The sequence below is a fragment of the Coturnix japonica genome, chromosome Z, assembly GCF_054131305.1.
Source record: "Coturnix japonica strain WE chromosome Z, WE-NBRP24, whole genome shotgun sequence".
Lineage (NCBI taxonomy): Eukaryota > Metazoa > Chordata > Aves > Galliformes > Phasianidae > Coturnix > Coturnix japonica.
The window spans coordinates 37466047-37479937 of record NC_140702.1 but is presented as its reverse complement, the minus strand read 5'-3'; the positions used below and the strand labels follow the sequence as shown (position 1 = coordinate 37479937).

The following is a 13891-nucleotide window of genomic DNA, read 5'->3' as shown; positions in this document are numbered from 1 at the left end:
CTGGCCATAGCACTCCTCGTCTTTGGCTGGCTCCTCAGCATAGAGGCTGTTCCTGGATATGTTAAAGAGGGCTACCCTGAGACTCTTTATAAGCTTATGAAATGGAAATAATTAGTCAGAAATTTTGAGTCTTTGGCAACTGTAAAACCAAAATCCTGATAGGTCTACATGATGCCATTTCAAGGCAGTTATAGAAAGAAGGGCTGAGTCACTTGCAGAGAAAATATGGGTTCTCTCATGCCTGTTGTTTCAGCAGCAGCTTGCTGACTGAAGAGGAAGAAACTACCATTCCCTGTTCTGCAGGCAGTTTAAGAGCCCTGTGTTCCCCTTCTAAAAGTCAGTTTTCAGGCTGCAAATGACTCTGTTGCACATGTTCATGTGCTATCCTGTGAGTGGTAGTGTTTATAAACAGATGTAACACATATCTTGCAGCTCGTGTAATTTCGAGCATTCAGCAGTGTGTACTGCAGTGATTTAGCTAGCATATGTGTCTGGATCCCTGTCAGTGGTTCATAGTCATCAGAGTATCACAGAGGCTCCTAGAGTTTTAATGCCATAAGAGGGGAGGTGTATCAGGGCTCTGCCCTCTCCTGGATCCATCAGGTCTCCTGTCTGCTGCTGGCCATTTACTGGCTCGCAGCAGAAGCAGTTGTTGCCAGTTGCACATTTTACCAGCACAGGCCTGGGTAGCTGGATGCAGTTACAGCTTAGAGCTTGAACAGCTTTCACAATCTTCCGGAGCACAAGATTAAGCATTTTTAGATGATTGTGAGTGTGAAATGGAAGAGGCGCTTGTATTACAAAGGGCAAGACGTGCACCCACCTTAGTGAACAATTGCAACTGATTTGTCAAGTTTTCAGTGGTGCTTTTCTTAGAAATATGTGATTTATTCTTAGGATTGGCCAAAAAGCAGAAGTGTTCACAGCACAGGTCTTAGGTGCATTTGATGAGACTGCCGGGAATGGTCAACAGGATATCCTTAGGGCTTCATCATAGATCCAGTTTTCTTCAGTGATTTATAAATGATTTGGATTCAGAACTCAAATGCATACTAAGCCAATTTGTAGCTGGTGCTACAATAGAAGGATCTGTTGAGGGTAGAAAGGGCTCCTCATGGGGATTCTGACAAATTAGAGGACTGGGCAGTCACAAATCACATGAAGTTTGACAAGAGCAAGTGCTTAATTTTGCGCTTGGAATGGTGCAGCCCTGGATATTTGTATAGAGTGCAGGATGAGAGACTGGAAAGCATCCCTGCAGAAAGGGGTTTGGGGACTGTCCTTGACAGTGAGTGGAACAGGAGCCAGCAGTGTGCCCTGGCAGCCCAAAGGGTCAACCAAACCTGGCATACACCAGGCCCAGCACTGCCAGCAGGCGAGGGGAGGGGCTGTCTGCTCTGCTCTGTGCTGTATGGCCTCATCTCCAGCTCTGGGTGCAGCACTGGGCTTCACGATGTAAGAACATAAAACCATTAAAGAGCATTAAAGGAGGGCTACAAAGATAATGCAGGGTCTGGAGAAGAAGGTGTATGAGGATCAGCTGAGGTCTATGGGTCTGTTCAACCCAGAGCAAGGCCGGCTGAGGGGAGGCCTGATGGTGGCTGCAGCTCCTCACAGGGAGCGGAGGGGCAGCGCTGAGCTCTGTTCTGTGTGACAGTGGTGGGGCCCGAGGGAACGGCATGGAGCTGTGTCAGGAGTGGGGCAGCTGGGGGTTAGGGACAGGGTCTGCACTGGAGGGCGGTGGGCATGGAACACAGGCTGCCAGAGTTCAAGGAGTGGTTTTGTACAGTGCTCCCAGAACTGTGGTTTGATTTCTGGGAGGTCCTGTGGGAAGCCAGAAGTTGGGTTTGGTGATCCTTGTGGGACCTTTCTAACTGAGGATATTGTGTGATTCTGTGTTAATCAAGTGCTAAGGACAAAACCAGGAGAAGCACAGTGCTGGGCACAGAATTTGCCTGCTAGAGTCCTGTCCCCTTGGGGGCTGCTGTGCACAGAGACATACCCTTGCCTTTCCAGCTCCTACTGCTGGGGACATGCCCTGCACCCATCCCCACACATCTATTCTGCCACTGGCAACTTTGCTGTGTCCCCACAGAATGAAAAGGAGCCGATTGTTGTCAGTTTGACTGTTAGCCACATGGTTCTGAATAAGAACTGGGAGCTGACAGGAACTGTCAGTTTTTACTGTGAGCAGCAAAGGCATTGAAGCTGTCTATCTGCAAACATAGGACAACAACATGTCGGATTTCACTTCATCTTCTTTGTCATGAGAGCTAGAAACTGGAATTACTGCTTTGTGCAGTGAAAGCAGGCACAGATTAATTATGATTTCAGCAGAACATCCCCTGTTCACTCTGAGCAAATAGTTTCAGTAGATCTTTTTTCTTTTATCCTTGCATCTAAACAAAAACAAGTAGGGCAAATGTCCAAGCCTGTGGATATAAAAAAATACTTTGTTTCTTACAGTAAATTTGTTTACCTGGATACTTGAAATCACAGACTTAGGAAGGTGAATGGATAGAACTGATTGTATATCACATATGACTGTTTAAAGTATATTATTTAAATATGTGATTATGTAAAATGTATTAGACCTGTTTCTGTAATATCTGTGGGATGCTGAGGTTTTTATGCTGGTATCAATATTGTGGCAGTTTATATAAAAATGCTGATTTTGTTTGGTTGATCTGAAGTTACTTAGAGTGATTCAAACACACTGTTAATCATGCAGCTTCTGAGACTGAGAGGAGGGTGTCACCACTTTGTACCAATTTATTTTGAAATGATAGATGTTTGTCTCATACTCATTCGGGTTGTGAGTTGCCTTGTGTCTTGGGATTACAGGGCTTGCTTCCAGCTTTGCAAGGTGAAATAGTTTGCTAATTTCCTTAAATGTTTTCAGTGATGCCCAGAGTAGCAGTTAGTCGCTTGTTCTATCGATCTGTCCTCCCTCAAGTGGCTCCTGGTTACGAGAGGCTTTTTATGATCGTCTGCTGTGTGACTTTAGATGTTTTTTGTCAGCCAGAACGTGCCAGTTGCCAGCAGCTGGAGTCTGCGTGCTTGTATGAAATAATTTATTCATGCAGGATAATACTCCTTAACATTTAACAGGTAATGAACATGACATAAATTTCTTGCTTGGTTTTAATTTTTCCCTTTCCTTTTCTAATGTGCAAACAGGCAGCTCTGGTACTCTAAATAATAAGTAATTTTTGGCCATCTGTCAGAAGGATATTTCAATACAAATTTAAATTAATGGTGCCTGAAATTTTTTTATAGCTCCTCTAAAAGCCTCTAATGTGCAGAAAATTCTGAATCTGCTGGTAGTAATTAGTGTAGCATGTAATGAGGATATGGGCAACATTATACAGCCCCAGTGTAACGTTTTGATATGATAGCAAAATTTTGATTTATACAACGTTGTGCCTGGGTTTAATTGTTAGAGACACTTTAAAGTGTTTTCTTGCTGATACAGATTATTAGGCAGGGCAGATTTTAGAACAGCTCATGAAGTGCAAATTTACGCTTTAGTGTACACTTCAGATAATGCCGGTACCCAACCGTTGGTACAGAGGAGCGTGGTGTAGGTGTAGCATTTCCCCTCTCTGTTTCTTGCCACTGCTTCTAGTGCCTTAGATTAGTTGGGCAGTTCTGATCAGGAAAGTTGTATTCTCCAGTTATGCTCACTGAGATCCTATTCCTCACTGAGATCCTGCCTATAGTGTATATGCTGTGCTGGGAAGCTTAGGCTTCTTTTTCGCAGGGGTACTTACTGTGTGAGATCTATCCCTTTCAATGACCAGAGCAGGAAGGAGAGGACTGGGCTGGTGATACCGCTTGTGTATGAGGTTTTACAGGTTCTTACTGTGGCAAGTAAGTTGTTCCTGTCACTGGTGAGCACTGAGGCCAAGATACTGTGTCTGGAACTGGAGACTAAGGCAAACTGGCATCTGAAGTCTGTTTCTTTTCAGGCACAATTCTATTCCACTTTGTATCAGCCTTCTAAACATGATGTGTTTTGCCTGATAAGACAGCCCAGGCTTACATCATTCCTATCACCTCCCTGGAGTGAGCAGTTTTCTGCTGAAACCAAGTAGGGACTTTCCAGATAATATGAGATTGTCCAAAAGCTGTTCCTAAATAATAGATGATCATCTACACAGCAAGCTCTGTGGAGGAGGGTGGCTTTGGGAACTGTTAGATTTCATGTTGGTTTTAGTCCCCTTGAATCCCTCACAGTCTAAAGTGTGAAATATCGCTAGATGCAGTAAACTGGGTCATGGGTCTGCTCTCCATGCAGACAGGGAAGGGAAGGGCAGCAAGCACAAAGGCTGTGCTGAGTGCAGCAGTGGCTTAACCAGCTCTAGGGGAATGTGATGTGTTTAGGTACAAGGACAAACAAACTGCTCAGCAGTTAGCTGTGTGCCTTTTCTGAGAAGTCTTGATATGTCACCTTTATAAGCTACTAAATGTATTTGGCTTTTTTTAAAAAAAAAAATAAGTAAATAAATAAGTAAAAGGTTTTGTGGTGTGCTCTTACTTTCTAATTACTCTCATAAGGGGGTTTTCCACTTCCTGTAAGGACTGCTCATGCATGAGGCAGGTCATTCTTCCTTGCTTCACTCCTCAACTACCTTCTCTTGGACAAATTTGACAAAAGTTTCTCTGGTTCCTAAAAAAATCTCTTTGTGGAAATTACATTCTGAAGTACCTTAGGAAGCAGTTTGTGTGCAAACATTTATCAAGTGCTGACAGTCTCTTCCTGTGGCTCTGTATGAGGCACCTGGAGTAAAGCAGCTCTAGATATCGGCTGATGGTAATTTGTCACTGCCCCTAATATCTCTTAGTGAGGTATTCAGGAACTTCAAAGTCTTCTGAATCTTGTACACAGGATATAGCTCTTGCAGCTTTTTCTGTATCTGTTATTAATCCATCCTTATACATATGATTATGTTATTTGTTTGTGGGTTTGGGGTTTTTTTGTGTGTTGCTTTTTTTTTTTTTTTTTTCATTTGAATTGTAAGTTATATGGGGCTGAAACCATGTCTGTAGTAAGACATGCAAACATGGTAACTTTTGATTTCTGTGTCAGATTTTACTGCTCCAGCAGAAATAAGAGTCCATAATTAAAAGCTGAAGTCTTGTGGCAGAAGTAAAGCAGCCTGTTTGTGATGCCTCTGGAAATAAAGGCTTACATGAAAGAATTATTTTAGTTTCTGAATTAACAAATCAAATGCAGATTTGAGATGAATTTCTGTCTAACGTGTTAGTTGAACAAGAAGTAGTCTGTCAGGGCGTATTCAGGTGGTGTTAGCAGTGAGATTACTTTTGCCTTAATCTTTAGGAAAGCTAGTAATTATACATGCAGCAAATACAGAGGAAGGGGGCTGGTGTGAGTCTCATGTTCCATTTACATTTCTTGTGGCAGGTGCTCTAGTGCTTGTGAAAACCTGAGCCTGTCTTAATATAGCTTCTTGAGCTGTTAGCCACTATTAAGGTTTTAGACCTCTGTTCATGTAGTGTGTAAGTAAGAGTAAGCTGCTTGCTCTTGCAGTTGTTATGTGATACTTAAAGAAAGGAGAAAGAAAAAAAAAAAAGGCTGAATGAATGTAATACTAAAAAAATAAAAATAATAACAAATATATATGATCAGCTGTCTGGGTATCTCCAAATGTAATTGCATTTCTCTGACTTTATTTTTTCCTTGGTAGGGAACACCACAAACTGATGTGTAGTACTGTGGTACTGTAGTAGACTTCATCTTAATTGTCAAGCATCTTTTATGTGAGATTTCCTCCAGTGATGTGAGTCTTGCCAAATGCTGTTACATTCAGTTTGTATTTAACAAGCCAGAGAAACATAGTTATCTGTTACATGCCTAAAGAAAGTTACATAATTTATTTCCTGATCATTTTATTTTGCCACTTTAATACCACTCTGCTGAAAAGCACTTCACAGTCTTGTAAAAATCAAAACATATTTCGTATTCATGTCACAGCTTTTGTGTGTGTCTTTCTCTGCACAGAAAAAGGGTGTTGCGTGTATTTTGCTTTCTGTAATGATGAAATGGTAATTTGGAGCTGAACACGTTTTAACTAAACTTTGCTCCACAAGAGTTGTGTTTTTTGATCTTCATGGGTGTTTTGAGGGTAGCGTTATCAAAATATAATGAGTAACTTCTGTTGACTTGTGGTACAATAATTTGTTCAGTATTAATTGATATCTGCCTCTGGGCATGTAAGCTGTGCTGAACATATCAGGTGCCCTAATTCCAGAAAATGTGTTGTAATTGTTTGTTTGTGGAACAGATGAATAAATATCTGTGGGGCATAGCTGGTCCTCAGGTGGTGAACGTGAATGGATTAATGATGTGATTGGTTGAGACATGCTTGTTTGTTGCAGTCTCGTCCAGTAACTGTCTGCTGAAGCAGAACAAATATTAATTAGCAGGGTCCTGTTTGTTGTCTTGGTCTATCTTACAGAGCTGATGTTTTTGGCATTACTTTTTTTTTTTAATTGCAATAACCTTTTCATGGCTAGACTTCATTCAAGTCTGTGGTTTTTAATGGATTTTTAAAACAAAACGGAACCTCAGGTGTATCTCTCTTCTTTTTCTTTTTTTCTTTTTTTTTTTTAAAGTTGCATTTCTGTCATTCAGTGTCACATCATTTGCGTTTTTAATGGGGTCATTTCGGAATTTTAATTTAGTATGGAATATTCCCGTGAAGGTAGAAGGATGTACTCTGTTATCAAAGAATTGGTTGCTTCTGCCTCGTCTGATGGTTTCTTCTCCTCTACCCAGTGGCTTTTTAATGACTTCTGTATATGAAAGTATGCTGGCCTCTTTCACTGCATTTTTGTGCCTGTTACAGCAGTGTGACTCTTATTCAGCAGTGTGCCCACATTTGGATGAACTCCTACAGTGCTTCTCACTATTAAACTTTATTTTGGCACTTGGTGATTTAGGGTAACTCAACTGTTCTCTCTCCAGATGCTTTCTTCACCTAGGAGGCAAACACTTACATGGGCTGTAATTTCTAACCTGAGCAGATGTTTAATTATTTCCATAGCAACAGACTATGATGTTGAAAATACAGGATTATGACTTCACATTGTAGAGCAGGAAGAGGAAGTTTGCTGGTGTGGGGAGGTGGGTGGAAAGGCCTTCTCCAGTGTGAAGTCTTTGACAGTGTAATAGTTGGAAGGAGCTAAAGGGAGGGAATACATTTATTTATTATATATATATTTGATGTTCTCATTATAATTTAACAGTGGAATTAAGATCACATATTAAAAACCTGTACACTTGGCATTTGTGGCTTATACCAGTTTACTCAGGGTGAACATGTCTGGAGTAGAGCACCTATCTGTAGATTAGGTTAAATAGGTATTAGTCAAAGTAGTGGGAGAAAATGGGTAGCATTCATCAACTTTTATCAAAGTGGAAACAAACTACATGGCTGCATTTTTTTTCTGCATTATTTATGCATTTTTCTGCATTATTCTGCATTTTAATATTCTGCATTTTAATTTTCTGCATTATAGATCTGTGTTGGCAACGTGAACAGCTCCTTTTCTCTGTCTAGCAATTCGTATTTTGAGTTATTATTAAGACCTTTGTATCCGAAGTAATTTGAGACATCCTGTATTGTAATGCAAAACAGTGGATTCGTTAGGCACTCTAAATGTATTAGACAGAGAGAAGGAGAACAGATTACTTTGTAGAATCAGCGACATGGGTGAAAGGCAATGAAACTTGCTGTCCTTTAGCTAAAGTCATTGACTGCTAATTGTAGGTTAGTGTTTGCATTTCATTGTTCTTACTGTCTCTTCACTTGCACTGGGAAATAAGTATATTCCCAGAGTGTTTCCAGTTTCTTAGGTTGATTTTAGAACAAGCAGGAGGAAATGAATGGTCTGACTAATTCCTACGTTGTTACAAAAGACTGTTGAGCGCATCATGAATTGCTAAGTTTTAGGTGTGTTTTTGAGGGAAGAATCAATTATGCTGGCCAGTGGGAATCAGCAGGTGAGGAGAATTTGTAGGGAAGATCCACCATGCCTCTCTCCGGTGCACTTCTAATTGAGTTGAATAATTAATTTAATATCTGAAGCTCAATTAACCTATTCTGCCTAACAGTTTGAAAAGTTCTGTGTTTTTTTCGTGAGCGACATTTGGCTAATGTTAATGTTAATGTTTTTTCAGCCAACTAAGGGAAGAAAATAAAAATGTCTCCATAGCAACAAAGCTTCTTTCTAGATGGTTTCCTAAGATATGCCTGAACCAGAAGCAGATGTCTGATTTGAGAATCTTGCCTCCTTCAATGTAAACAAATAACTTCTAGGCAGGTGTTGGAAATAATATGGAAATCCTATTAAGGGGCCCTGGGTTCCTGTCACTCAGGAAGCCCTTGCCACAAAAGGGCTGGTTGTGTGAATAAAGGCGGCAGAGTAAATTCTTATTAGGCTTTAGCTTTTCCCAGGAAATGATTGTCTCTGGGTGCTCTTTCTCCCGCGAATCTGAATGTAAGCTGTTTCTTCTAGTGATTCCCTCTGCTGCCCTCGCCTTCTCACTCTCCATTCCGGCCAGATTAATGCTTGATGTGCGCTGCTGCTGCTGACAATTACGGTGCTGGTGCCACAAGAATTGTGACATTTGTGATGGTGACCCCATCCCTCGTCGGCAAGCTCCAGGTCATTGGTGTCTATGTACAGGCGGTACTGCAGTTCCACATGTACCACCTTCTTCAGAGTGGCTGCAGTGGCAGCCTTGTCTTGGTGGGGTCATGAGTGGCAGAATCCAAAATGAGGTTTCCAGATTCCTTGTAATGTGTGTAGGAAGTCAGTGTGCTGTTTTTTGTTGTTGTTGTTTGTTTGTTTGTTTTTCACCCCTTTCAAAGTTGAAAGTAAAACACATCGTGCCCAGAACCAGTAACCTGTCCCTCTGGTGCTGTGCTCATGCTGGCACCTCCCCGTGCCAGGCTTAGCCCAGGCCCTGCCATGTGAACCCCGCTAGTGCGGAGCAGCCTCTCTGCAGCCTGCAGGTGAAGCCTCCAAGGTAGTGTAAGCAGGGGTGGGCACAGGGACATGCTTTCTGGAGTTTTCAGGCTGCAAACAGAGACCAACCCTTCCTTCCCCATCCCTCCATGCAAATGGTATGCATAGCGATGCTCTTAATCACACTCAGAGGGTTAAATGTGAATAAACACAAAACAAGGCTTCTGAAAAACTTGGCAATTACCATGCTGTGTTTCTCGGAGGATAGCCCCGGAGACGTACTTCATAAAGCCAATAAAGCGCACACTGGTGGTCTCACGTTGCCCTGGCAACGGACCACAGGGCACCCTGTGTGTGAAATGCATGAACATGTGTGAATTAATCGTTTTTTTGTTGTTGTTGTTTTTTGTTGTTGTTACTGTTTGTTTGTTTTTTTTAAGTTTGTCCATTCGTGGGTACTGGTGGGGCTGTGCTAGTCAGTGCCTGTGCCAGGGCTACAAGGCTACCAGGGCCACCCTGCTGCTGCTTTTGCCCATGTCCTGGCCGCACTCCAGAGGCAGTGGACCTGTCATGCTTTTGTAGGATGCTCATGGCACACTTGGGGAAACGAGCCAGTCTGGGTGGCCAAGGGTTCACTGACCTTCCATTGAAAGACTTAAAGTGATTCCTTCTGTCTGCACTGCAGTTTACTGGAATTCTCTGTTCTCCTGCTACACTCTTACGGGATGGCTGCAAGTAAAGAGGCACAGGGCTGGCTGCTCTGCAGCATTGAGGTGCACCCTGTGGGCAGCCTGCTTGCCTCTGTGTCTTGGTCCTGCAGCACCATACCCAGGCACAAAGCTCGTTCCCAGCTGCACAAAGTAGTGGGTGTCCCTGCCACCCTCGTCCTGATTCAACAGGCTGCAGGCAGGGCTGGCAGCTTCTTGCCCCACCATATTCCACCGAGTCTCCGGGAGGACTGTAGGGGGAACACTGTGTATGTCGTATCGGCGGCTAATGCTGGATGCAGCCAGGGTTTTATTGAAGTACTGAGAGTGAAATGCCGCTCTAATCTGCTAATTGCATTATGGGGACGGCAGATTGCTCTGAATCACTTTTTTTCTGAGCTGCAAGCTTATCAAAGAGTACCGAGGTGCTTTTAAGTGAGTCACTGCAGCCGGCCGGACGCTGCTTGTTTGCATACGAATATGAGCAGGCACAGCTGTACCACTGTTTCTCTGCCTCTTGAGAGGCAGCAAATGCAGCTGTGGGAGTTTCCCGAATGCGTGCTTATGAGTAAGTGGGGTGAAGGGGTGGGAGAAGGGAAGGATTTCGACACGGCTTGTTCCTTCTTCTGCTCTCAGGATAAGTGGTCTGCCGCAGCTTCTCTGTGCAGTAAAGCTGGCATATTTCAAGCTAGTTTTTGAAAGAGGGCAGAAAGCATTTTCTTCTTAGGCCAAAGTAATTAGCAGTCATGATTTTGCTGAGGTTGTCCAGCCAGTTGTCTGGCTGGTGGCATGGCACAGCTGTATGGAATTGGGGCCAGGAGATACCTCCTAGGTGGGCAGCCCCAGAAGCTGGGCTGTGTGTGGGATGTGCGCTGTGAGCTTGGCTCAGGCCACATAGCTGGCTTGGCAGCTGTTGCAACTTGTTCTGAGTCCTTTGCTCACTGTATTTCAATAACAGTTGAGTGTGGACACTGTACAAGTTGAGAACTATTGGTAATGGGTGGATGGTTGGACTGGGTGATCCTGTGGTTCTTCTCCAACCTTGGTGATTCTATGATTCTACAAACAAGTGGGCAGACCATCTATATAAGTCATTGCTTGCACTGAGTTAAAAAGCCAGTGCTGAGCAAATTAATGTGAACCTTTACCGTGTGATCTTACAGTCCTGGGCATACTAGGAAATCCTTGTAATTGGCTTGAAGTAGTTACAGCTGTGTCTTTAAATGTCTTGTCTCTCGTTTTTTGCTGGATTTGTATTTGTTGATGCTCCGTGTCTGTCACACCTCTCTTTCAGAGCTTACTTTAAAAATACCAAACTGCAATTTACTTTGCAAGAAACAAATGTTTTGTTTTTTCTTCCTTGCTTCGGGGAGTTTCTTTCAGTGACCTGCAAATATTATTTCGCAGTGAGCTTTGTTGTTCCATATTGCAAAATATGAGAGGAATTCTGAATAATGTCTGAATAATTTAGAAATAAGCCCTTTAAAATCAGTTAGCAGTAAGAAGAAAGAGAGAAACCCATTTTCTGCTATTCCCTTGAAGTAAAGTGTCTTTCCAAGTGCCCTGTCAGTATGCGTAATTGGCGTCAGAGCAGGAAAGGCAGCTTGCTTTCAGTATAAAGACAGCCTGTCCAGGGTCCCTTCGGTGCCTTTGTAAAAAGCACTGTATGGTCACCACCTAGGTAGCCGGGAAGCTTTATGTCGCACTGCGGGGTATTTGAGAGCAATTAAGTATTTAACAGACCTTCTATAGGACTCTTGCATGTCTCATGAAGCTTTTCTGCTAACTGCCTCCAGCGATGGCAGAGGTTGGAAATGCCATTTTGGGGCTTTTCCTCATCCTCTGGATAAGGAAAGGGAGAAGTTACTGTGTGATGTTATCTCTCATCCCTGGTCTTAAAGTATCTAGTGCCAGACTGCTTAGTTTTTTCTCCAGTTCATCTGTGCAAGATGTAATCCTTTTGACACCAGGTATTTTCTGTGCGCCAGTACCTCCCTGTTGTGCCTTTGGTCCCCATGAACACTAAGCCATTTCTTAGACAAAACTAATCGACTGAAGCAATGAAGATACTGCTCTTAAGAATAGTGATCAAACAAGGTCAGTGTTGCAAATGGCACTAGCTTGATTTATAGTAAAGCAATGGCTGGATTTACAGTAGTAAATGTAACTGCAGCTGCCCACCAACCAGTGTGTGGCTGGAATGCATGCAAACACCAGCACTGGTCACAAAGTGACGTAACCACATTTGCTTAGCAGACAAGCAGTTCATAATTGTTTTGGACAGGAATGGGAAGAAAATTCTTTTGAATGAAAGAGGTTTCTATGTTGACGACATAGAACTCCAGATATTATTACAATGCAGTCACTCTAAAACTCTTTTACAAACAAAATATGTTACAGTTCTTAATTAGAAAAACAAAACTACATGCTTTAATTTGACATACAGACATAATTTCTTTTACTGTTTTGTTAAAACTGCCCGGGATTCTCTTTGGAATGCTACATATTCAGCATGCACAGTTGCAATGGTAGATGTCAAAAATAAAGTATTTAGTAAGTGTATTTGGTACTATGTTCTGGCTCAAAATATATATATGTGTCCATCTCTTTACTGCGATGTGTATGTTAACTGGTCTTAGATTAAACAGTTGTAAATATCCAGTCTTTTTCGTGACTAATTACTAAAATTAAAACAAGTACCACTTTTAAACTAATCTGTTCTCTTAAAGCTTATAAATAGTATGTTAGCAATAGTGTGGTTATGACTAAAGCCTATAAACCAAGGAAATGGAAATTCTAAATGTGGCTGTTTCCTACCCTGAAGAGAAGTAAAAAATCCTTGTGCTTAACACTTAAACCAGTATTACAATGCATTGTGTTTACACTGCGCTTCCGAAGTGTAAGAAACCTCTGAAGGAGAGCACATGAGCATTCACCTTACAGCTGAAGAGAAGGAAACACTGAAGTAGGTGATTAGTAAGAGATGAAATGAGCAATGTAGAAAAGGAGATGTGGGAATAAATGCATGTTGCCTGCGTCCACCTTGCTGACTGCTGTGCTTATTTGTATCCACAGCTTACATATTCTCTAGAGACGACTCTTTTACAACCTGTATTTGAAAAGGAGAAGAAAAACTGTAGGGAGCAGCCTTGATTATGCTGTATAAAAATCAGGCAACTAATAGACGAGCGTGTGTCGTACTTGTTTTTTAAATAACTTCCTTGCTTTCTGAATAGTAATATTCTATAAATAGGAAGGCGTTAACACTCTGAACGTTACACTTTTCAGTAGGTTTCCATTGTCCTCTGTTATGTCAGAATTTGCCTAATGTTTCCTTTTCTTCTGTTGGACATCTGGTAGTTTCTGGGAAATATTTGAAGAGCCATCATTTAGTAGTTAACGGGCAAAGCTTTGAATAATTCACACAAGTGATTAGGCAAGCACTTGTCTATCTAACTGAATTATTCTGCATGTTTGCTGAAGCAGTAAAGCAGGAGAACAGCATTTCCTTCTCTGGAGGGTTTACAGTGGTAGTATTGACCCACCTAGTTATTGGGTTTCAGCCTTTTGTTGACACTGTTGTAAATGAAAGCAGCCTGGACAGGCACTGAGCAGCTGGGCTGGATAATTGTGAAGGATTCGTGCTTGTTGCTGTTACCCCCAGTGTTTGTAGTGGGTTTGTTTGCTTTGACTTTTGTTGAACTGTTGACAAAAGCATTAGATACAAATGGGAACAAATAAAAGTGTTGAGATGCCAGGAGGGGTTGGCAATAGCACTGTTTTTCTTTTTGACTTATATGGGGAATGTCGACACTTAACAGGATGGGAAATGGAAGGTGTGTTCACTGTTTGTGCGCTCCCCCTCCCCTATGTCTTCCTTTCCTAACTGCTAAATATGTTTTGGCAAACACGGGTGAATAAAAACGGAGAGAGCCGATTTCACCATTGCCTTAACTCTTTGGCACCACATTTTTGAAACTCTTTCTGATTGTGGATGTCTTGCTGGGCAAATCCAGCTCCTAGCATGAAAGGTTTAAGTACGAAAAAGGGAGGAAGGGGAAAAAAAAAAAAAAAAAAAAAGAAGGATGGGGGGGAGATGGAAGGGGCAGAGTTGGGAAAAGAGAGGATTAAATAGAACGATATACACTGAAGTAGTATAGCCAGCAAAATTGAAGTCATTTACTGGA

At 42.1% G+C, this 13891-nt stretch overlaps 1 protein-coding gene across 11 annotated transcripts in view; it reads left to right on the top strand.

Moving 5' to 3' along the window:
- LOC107306234 (TLE family member 4, transcriptional corepressor) overlaps positions 1 to 13891 on the top strand; it is a 101417-nt gene that overhangs the window by 54954 nt on the left and 32572 nt on the right. Inside the window, exon 1 of one of the 11 annotated variants that reach the window (XM_085529916.1) lies at positions 10047 to 10272. The exons of the other annotated variants lie outside the window; for them this stretch is intronic. The gene's annotated coding sequence lies outside the window, so the exon portion shown is untranslated. Of the gene's footprint in view, positions 1 to 10046; positions 10273 to 13891 lie in introns of those variants that run through there. 11 annotated transcript variants of the gene reach the window in all.